Source organism: Oncorhynchus gorbuscha, linkage group LG03 (genome assembly GCF_021184085.1).
Source record: "Oncorhynchus gorbuscha isolate QuinsamMale2020 ecotype Even-year linkage group LG03, OgorEven_v1.0, whole genome shotgun sequence".
Lineage (NCBI taxonomy): Eukaryota > Metazoa > Chordata > Actinopteri > Salmoniformes > Salmonidae > Oncorhynchus > Oncorhynchus gorbuscha.
In genome coordinates this window covers 74127066-74137047 of record NC_060175.1, presented here as the reverse complement: position 1 = coordinate 74137047, position 9982 = coordinate 74127066, and the positions used below count along the sequence as shown (strand labels likewise).

Here is a 9982-nt window from a genome sequence, read left to right as displayed (position 1 = left end):
CCCCCTTTTCCCGTTTATCAGCAGAGGTCGCATGGCATATGGAGAACAGTCCAACCACTTCTCTGTCCTGGAACCAATGTATGAATATGCACCTCCGTGACAAAGCCTATGGAGTATGAGAACAGCGGGGGGAAAAGAAGCAACATTATTAGAGTCTTACGCTTTTAAAAATATATATTTTTAACATAAACAAAGGGGGGATATTTAATTTAATTAGTTCTGGAGTAGGTAATAGTATAACCGATCTGGATATTTGCAGTTACTTTTGTTCTACGGTTGAGTGATAACTGCATTTGGCTCTCCAAAGTGGACGCATCTTGTAGTCTAGCGAAAAAAGGACTGTGCATCACCGGGACGCGAGTTGGTGCAGAAGTTCGACCGCGAACGGATGTGAGGGAAGAGTGCACTGAGAACCTCAACCCCCTTTTCTTTCTCTCCTGGCTAAACAATAGAGTCAAAGTCAAAGACACTGAAACTGATTTCATGCCGTCAGTCTCACAGACCCTGACATGGACGTGAGATTTTATCCTACGCACCCGTCAAGTGTGGGTTCTGATCCAAGTTGTCTAAGCTCGTTGGACTATTACCACGCGAACAAGGTAAATACAAAGTGCAGTCCTCCTCGTGCGGTAGCACCATGAGTTTGAAGTCTACACGTTTTCTCACCTGCCCCCGCTTCTTCTTCAGCATGTCTGCAACATTTACGCAATGCTCGTGTAGGCTATGGAATGTGGTGTTTAAAAGCTTAATTTGTTTCCTTCTACAAAAAGTATGTTTTGAGATGGTGTTCGTTCCCTGACAACCCACACCTCCACATAGCCTAAACAACGTTTTTCTCTGCTACATATCTTATTCAGTCAACATTTTCGGCATATGATATAACTATTCTAGTCTAGAACATATAGCTATTTTGCTTTAGGCTATGTTTAACACAAGTTGGATACCTGCTACAATATATAGGCTACATGATTATTGTTAGAATCAGTCTAGGCTAACGTTACTTTTGATAAACCATCTCGCTGTTATCATAATGCATTGCTCTTACAGATGAATGAATGCACTTTCACGCTACCCAACATTTATAACCAGAGTGCGAATTGCATTCGGTGGTCTGTTTTCTTTCACTGGACCTCCTGTGTGAACGCGCTTGCGTGTAATATAAAATGTTTTATGGGCCTACTAGTAAAGACGTGTCATTTAACGGTAAACATTTTTTTAAAATGATCTTTTAATTTGTCATGAACACAGCCAGTCATGGTTTCGTCTTATTGTCAAACATATCACTTCAAAAAGTAGGAGACCTGCGCATGTTCGTTCAGTCCAAAATAATAATTTCATCCAAACAGTAGTATGCACTCGCGTCGTTAAATGAATGGAAAGAGACATCTGTAACAAAACACCGAAGTGTTATGACATTCGGCGATTGTCATTGGGTCTACTTTCTTGTTGCCTGAATTAATTTTGGAGTCTTGTTGACAAAATGACCTTTTTTTGTAGAAAGAACAGTTGGGACATCTGACAGTTGGGACATCTGAAAAGGTGCTGAAATACAGGACGGTCTCTGGATGATGAGTGCAACCACATGGGGAAACATGTTTTTAACCATGACACAGAGGTGGGGTTGTTGTTTCATTTGGAATAAGCTTTCCACTGTAGCAGCTGGCATACAATTTACATTTTAAACAAATAGGATAATGGTTAAATCATCATTATTTAGAGACCCCCTCCAAAGTTTGGCTTTCCTAAATTTTGGGCAGTCTTCATTTTTGCAATCTTTTTTTAGATTTAGTCTAGTCTTAGTCATTTTGACTTAAATACTATTAAGCTTAGTCACATTTTTGTCATTTGAATAAGGATTTAGTCCAGTTATTGTCAAAATGACAAAAACAGGGGGCCATTTTAGTCATCTAAATGCCCATTCATTTTTAGTTACATCACATTTGTGTTGCTTCATTAATCTATAATAAACATAAATCACTGACTTCCATGTGCACAAACATACATAGCCTTGTCCTGCCGACATATTTTTCGGCCTAACATCCTAGCGCATGATTCTCTCCCTAACAGCCAAATTGGCAGAAGAACACATTACTCTGCAGCAGATTTTTTTTAAATCACACCCTTGACAGGGCTCCAGACTAACATTTTCCCCTGGTGGAACTGGTGCTACTAACTTTTTCAGTTGGTGCCATGTCACCAGCCCATGATTTGGTCACACCAATTTTTTTCCTCCGTGTCACGCAAACTATTATTTTTTTAAATCACTGTAGAAAGACATTCTCAGTGCTTTAGGCTCTGTAATAGACCACTGAGATGGTAGGCTATTCAATAAATAAGTTGTTTCATCTAACATGTCCAAGCAGGAATGCATGATTAAAGATGTTGATGTGCAACTTAATCCAGTGATTGTCATGAATTGTGAGTTGACAATAGGGTATTGTTGTTATATTTTACTGTTAAAATAGGGCTCCAGAATTTTCAGAATTTTGTTTTTCAATAGATAATCTATATTGCACCCCGCACTGCCCTCTGCCATCTGGACAAGAGTAACACCTATGTGAGAAAGCTGTTAATTGACTACAGATCAGTGCGCAACACCATAGTGCCCTCCAAGCTCAACACTAAGCTCAGGCCTAGGACTAAACACCTCCCTCTGCAACTGGATCCTGGACTTCCTGAAGGGCTGTCCCCAGGTGGTGAAGGTAGGCAACAACACATCAGCCACACTGACCCTCAACACGGGGGCCCCTCAGGGCTGCGTGCTTAATCCCCTTCTGCACTCCCTGTTCACCCACGACTGCGTGGCTGTGTACGATTCCAACACCATCATTAAGTTTTCTGTCGACACAACCGTGGTAGGCCTGATCCCCGATGACAATGAGACAGCCTATAGGGAGGTCAGTGACCTGGCAGTGTGGTGTCAGGACAACAACCTCTCCCTCAACATCAGCAAGACAATGGAGCTGATGGTAGACTACAGAAACGGAGGCCCGAGCACACCCCCAACAACATCGACAGGGCTGTAGTGGAGCGGGCCGAGAGCTTCAACTTCCACGGTGTCCACATCACTAAGGAATTAACATGGTCCACACACAAACACAATCGTGAAAAAAGAGGCTGAAAATAATTGGAATGGGCCCTCAAATCCTCAAAAAGTTTTACAGCTGTACAATTGATAGCATCTTGACTAGGGCTGTTACGGTGCCCGTATTACCACCACACTGGTGGACACGAGTCATGACCGTAGTCTAATTCACGGTCACGGTAACTTGGCTTATCCAAGCTCTGATGCTGCTGATTGTCATTAGTAGCCTATCAAGAGTCCTACATTCGCTATTTATGGGCATATATTACCTTTTTTTTCCCATGCCCCTGTTCCGAGACAGGGGCATGATAATGGTCCATTCTAAATCAAGACTAATTTCATATATATATTATTTAGTACATGTGAAGACAATATTAAATACAGAATAGTCAGATAGGTGAAAATATTAGCCTGTCACTTGTGAATGATATATTATCACTTGTGAATGATGCCCAGAGTGTGCAGTAAGGCAAGAAACAGCGCATGCCTTTTCCCCCCAGACCTTTCCCAATTATAGTCGCACACCTCATGTAGCTTAGCCCATAGGCCTATATGTTTTGATAAGGTTTGTATCACAACTAAAGTGGCTACATAACTTCTTAAAATTAAGCACATTAATCCACTTCACAACTGGTGTAGCGCCTAACTGGCATACATAGGCGGCAAGTGAGTTTCAAGTTTGAGCAAGATCATTTTTAGGGGGAATTACGGCCACACAAGGGGGATGCTGCCGGGAAATTGGAGGCCTGGTGAAAATATTATGAAGTGCTTGTCAAATTGTGAATGAGAGACTGATGAGTTGTGTGCAGCCTGCACAAGAAACAAATCAGAGCTCATGACTTTCATGCAACACTTTTTTTCAAATCATCATTACTGTCGCATCATGCAACCTTTAGAATCTATTAAAATCCAAACATATAACCCAACATTTGTATCACAACTAAAGTTGCATAAATACTAAGAATATAGGAGGACCTGTTTCTTTGTTAACTGCTCAACACAGAATAGCCGCATGTGCACACCCTTTCTATTTTATTCAGCTAAATTCAATTGTATTCTTCATACTCTATAATAATAAAAAATAATGCCACATAATTCTAAGCAAATCTTGTCTGCTAAATGAACTACTGTAGGCCACAGTCATAAGGCCATCAGCTCACTGCATCAGTGACTTGTAGGCTATGCATGGAAGCTAGGAGATTAACGGTCAATTACCGTGAGACTGACTGTTATTTGCTTGACAATCACCGACTGACAAAATATCATGACCGCCACAGCCCTAATCTTGAATGGCTGCATCACCACTTGGTATGGCAACTGGTTGGCATCCGACCGCAAGGCGCTACACTCACAATAGCCCATGCGCAATTGTGTTATGTTGCGGGCTTCGTATCTTAAAGCCATATAAAATATCTTCGTTGTAAAATAGTTCCTATATTGAGCTCAATATTAAGAGATGAAAATTAAATTATTAAAGTTGTTTCTTCCAAAGCTATGTATTTCCCACAATTGAATTTTGAAATGTTATACAACAGACACCTTTTTCCCCTCTCCCAGAGTGCACATCAAGTGGCTCGCTCATCACAGAAGCAGGCCCCAGAGAAACAGGCAAAGGGGCTACAGTAGGCACTTTCATTACAGGAATCATGAGGATAATGTAGTTTATTGTTTGACCAAATCATGCTTTTAGCAGAAAGAAAAAAACAAGTTTTGAAACTTTTGAGTGAGGTGACCATGTAATGAATGTTCAGCTCGCACTGATGCGATCAATAAAAATGTAACTTGCACAGCCAAGTCAAAGGGTCGCATCGCAAAATGTGACTAAATGGTCGCAGTCTGGAACCCTGTCCCTTGACATACCGTAGCAATGTTGTAATCAAAGTTATGTCATAAGTAGTGGTTACAGCAAGCTAACTAGCTAGCATTATCAATATGTTATTACCTGAGCTTATATATTGGAATGATGTGCTTTCCGATGTCTTTTGAGGTTGGTAGTATTTTTCCCTGTCAACCTGTCTCCCTGTCAGCGATATAACAAACCCTGTCTTTTCCCGTGGAAATCATTGCATTCTTGTCTTGTTTGAATCGATCTTATACGTAAAGTGGCTCCAAATGTTGCCATTTTTTCTTCCAGGAGCTTGTACCACTGGGAGAGTAGCCATGCCTAATTCACATGATTGATTTGTTGCCGCCAGATTGGACAACGGTTGCCTGGCAGAGAGGTGACTCGTGAATGACCTGGGCATGGTATATATTTTTCACCGCATTGCAACAATTTAATGAGAAAGCCTTTACAATCCTGCTCATGTCATGCATGCTTTTGATTAGACCAAACAAATAACACTGAAAAGCTCTCAATGTCTCCAAAAACTCTTGTCAAATCCACTGACTAGTAAGATTGTAGTCACAGAGAACATTTAGTTAACATTTTGCTTCCGTCAACGGAAATGACAAAAATGCTTTGTTTAGTTATAGTATTTTTCTGGGTCTATTCAGTCAGTTATCGTCTCGTTATGTTAGGGGGGGGGGGGTCATGTCTCAATCAGGGGGTCTGAGACCCTCTCTGGGCCGCTGTAATCCATACTTTCTTGGATTATTTTCAATCACCTTGTACGGTAGGTAGGCTACTGCTCTCGTTCTGAGAGGCTATCCCGTCAGATGAATTAGCATGTTGGATCAAAATAGGCCATGGGCTATTTGTCTATATTGTCCGTATCTTTGATGATTATGAGTCCCAATCATGGTGTCTCACTGTGAGATGAATGCTAAAATGGTTTTAGAGATGCATCTTTTTACACCCCACTGCTTCAGTTCTCGAACTGACCTCTGGCACTTCATCTCCATCTTTGGAGGATGTATGGTTGACCTAGCCAACTATAGCTAGGCTACTTATGATCTATTGCTTTTTAGTTTTTTGCTTTTGTTGTGCTTGAGATTATGAAAAGCGCTATAGAAATGTAATCAAATCATTATTATACCAAATATAGTTTATTCAAGCAAAAAGCTCTAACAAAGGCCAAGAGGGCGACATGTAAGCTTCAATATAAAAGTGATGTTAGCAAGAGCAGTGTGCGGGCTTCTTTTTTCTTTTAACGTATTTAATTGTTATGCACCTGCAACAAGATAGCTCAGATGTGCGAGTGCATTTTTGAATGTTGAAATGGAACACAACAACAGTAGATGTACCGGTATCAAATAAATGATTTAATTACACACAAGAAACACTTTTCAATGAGAAAACAGAAATCTACTTTGGGTTTAAAAAAGGACCACTTCCAGTGTGCGGCTGTGACCTCCCCTCCCCCTGTGCCGACTCCGGTGGGAGGAGCTTTTAACTCCTGGAAAATATGCAAAAGAATAGCTCTCAGTCAAACATACTACATGTAAAGGCCTGTAAAACGTATTATGCCAATTACAGTACATTTCTCTGGAATACACTTGCACGTTTCTAACACGTAACACTGAGTGTACAAAACATTAGGAACACCTGCTCTTTCTATTGCATAGACTGACCAGGTCAATGCTGTAATCCCTTATTGATGTCACTTGTTAAATCCACTTCAATTATTGTAGATGAAGGGGAGAAGACAGGTTAAAGAAGGATTTTTAGGCCTTGAGACAATTGATACGTGGATTGTGTATGTGTGCCATTCAGAGGGTGAATGTGAAAGACAAAATATTTAAGTGCCTTTGAATGGGGTATGGTAGCAGATGCCAGGCGCACTGGTTTGACTGTGTCAAGAACTGCAAAGCTGCTGAGTTTTTCACGCTCAACAGTTTCCCGTGTGTGTCAAGAATGGTCCATCACCCAAATGACATCCAGCCAACATGACACAACTGTGGGAAGCATTAGGGTCAACATGGGCCAGCATCCCTGTGGAACACTTTCGTCCGAGGTTCTCCCACTTCTTTTTCACCCATGCAGGTGTCAGCTGCCCCTCCAGATCACACTCCTTCACATATATTCTTAACAGGCATAAGATGAAGTACAACATTAACCAAAACATAGCTAGACTGCCACATAATTTGTCAAATTGGAAGGTGAATCAGTAACGAGTGCATTTTACCATTACTTTCACCATAACAGCTTATGTGCAATGAAACTACACAGATAAACAGTGACAAATCAGGAGAACTAGGGGATTAGAGAAGTGTTGGGACTAGCTAGCTCTTGATCATGACTCTCGGTTCCATTACATTACACATAAGAGTCATTGGACGAAGGCATCTTCTGTTGGGTGGAGTTTTGTTAAGATTCCCACATCGCTTGCGGTAGCACTTGTTTACGGAAAACAGATGGAAGACGAGGCAGCCACATGTGCTAATTAGCTATCAAGCATGCTCCGAACTCCTGTGTGTAAGGGTAACTCAGGAAGTGTAGTGGAAGTGTAGTTTCATCGGACGGAGACACCCATAGCTGTATGGATCTGTTCAAAACTACTACAGTAAGTGTATCTTCTTTCTCGCCGATGAAAGATAAGGGCCATATGTTTCAAAAGCCAGATAGGAAACAATGATTATTGACGTTTTTTAAACGTTAAAACTCAAAGAGTCGGGATTGTAGTTCACACGAGGCAGTCGTGGGCAAAGCTAATGGCTGTGAACTTTAGGGAGAGGGCAGAATGCCACCTAGAGTTTTGGAGCTGTGACCAGCACCACTGTGGAAAATAGGAATATGGGCTGGCACGTTACTAACGTTAGCTATAACACAGCTAGTGGCAATGCATAGTGCATTGGCAAGAGGGCTAACTATGTCCACATTACTTATTCAAGCTCTTTTCTTGTGGAATTTCTCCTGCTGATTTCACTACTGAATTAAATGCCTTGTATTGTCATCAGACCTTGTAACAGTTTGAACACAAGCCCTGGTATTTACAACAAGTAGCTCGCTAACTCGGTTAATATCAAATATGAAGTTATCGCTAAACAACAAGAAAGTAACCCTATAGCTAACATTACTGTTCAAACAGTTATAACCTTTAGTTCTACTAATGTGCTAAATGCACGGCAGGCAGCAGATCTGTTTTCAATGATGTAACGTTATGATGAAATAGTTCGCTATTTGCCGTCCTCCAAGTTGTTTTGTTGTTTACGTGAAGCTATCTATCAAAACGCTCAGCCCTCCCTTATCCAATGTATTGTGGCTGTGAAATTCCCGAAAAGTGTGCAGAGAATTCTACTAGATGAAAAAACAAAATTAGTATAATATCCTGGCATTTAAAGCATAGTCGATTTTCACAGATGCACATACTTCTATTTTCACATACTGAGAATGTGTCATGCACAATTGCGTTGTTTCCCCACTATAAATTGATTTCTGTAGTGCATCCCCATATCTAATTGATCAGCTGTTGTCAAATCCAAAGTGAGTGTGACATCTGGGCATTTAAAGTATACTTTGTGTTTGAAATGTCTGTTAAACATGATTTTTTTCCCGCATACTATTCGCCTACTATTTAGGATGCAATTATGTGTAGTAGGACACGGCCAGTATCTCAGGAAGAAAGAACGCATCAAGTTGGCTATAATAGGTTACAATGGAATGCTCCAAAATATGTATTTTCGGTCCCTTGAATCTCAGGAATTTATTTGAAATATTTAAAGGTGGCCTATGCTTCTGGTTGATAGGTCCCTCACAAGGCGAGATTACAATCATCCCACATGTAACATTAACTGCCTTCACTGGCATTACAAATGAGACGGAGACCATTGGGACCGTCTGATCTCATGTTAACAAGGTGCACAGGGTCAGTTTCTTATCCTCAAACCGTTGTCACACTGGCTGTCTCATTTAAGAGTGGCATCAACCTCTCTAATGTAGGCCATATCTATATCTGATCTATCAGTAGCTAATCGTTTTAGGTGGGCTCTGCTGCCGAGATCCTCAGGAATTTTGAAACATACCCTTTCAGAGATGGAAAGGAGAGGCAAGAGAGACTCATGATTGCTCATTTCCATGACAAGATAATATGCCATTAGCAGACACTTTTATTTAAAGCAACTTCCAGCAGTGCGTGTATAAATGATCAAATGGGTGGCCACAGCGGGAGTCGAACCCATTTTTAACACCATGCTCTACCAACTGAGCTACACAGGTGCTGTTTTAGGTTTTTGTTGCACACTTCCTAATTAGACATTGTGATCCCTGGTTAAACCTATGACGTATTTTGGGAGGAGAGATGAGAATATGATTGGCTTAACGGTGAGGTGATTTGCCTAAAAAAAGGTCCCGGAAAGATTTGCTGGCTGCAGTATGCCCCTTGAATATCCATCCTCAAGCCGAATCACATCTCTGAAAATATGGGAGAATTAAACTATTCTTGTTTCTTACTATCCCCCTGAAAAGCAATTTGCAGCCTGAGGAATCGTTTTCTTTTCATAGGTCTTGAATTAACAAGTCTCACGTGTCTCACCAAAGCTTGATTGGAAAACACGATAAAACATTTTCTGGTATAGATAAAAAGGTATGTTTCTTTGCCAGCATTTTGTCAGAGCACATTTACTACTTACTTTCAAATCCACATAGGTTACAAACCTTGTTATGGTAACTAATTAGCATGCTTATGAGGCATCCAGAGAATCAAGAATGGTGTAGGTCTGTTTTAGCATACAACTGTTAATTTTAGTGTGACTGCTCTTACATATCTTAAAGGTATTTCAAGGAAATGAATTTCAGTAAGAGGTTAATCAATGACCCTATGATTCAGTTCAACTGACCATGGCACTCTCAATAATTAGTTGAAATGTCTTGATGAGAGAAAATGTAAAGCCTTTTTTTCAGATTTCATTTTTCTATGGCTCCAAAGCATTGCATGTCAACTCCTCCATAATGTCTATAACACCCTATAGCTAGACATTTTACCTGGTGGAGCTGAACCGTGCATATTTGAGGGCAAA

General features: G+C 40.7%; 1 pseudogene; it reads left to right on the top strand.

Annotated features, from left to right (window-relative positions):
* The window catches only part of LOC124031887, a 139500-nt pseudogene continuing 129518 nt past the window's right edge, over positions 1 to 9982 (top strand).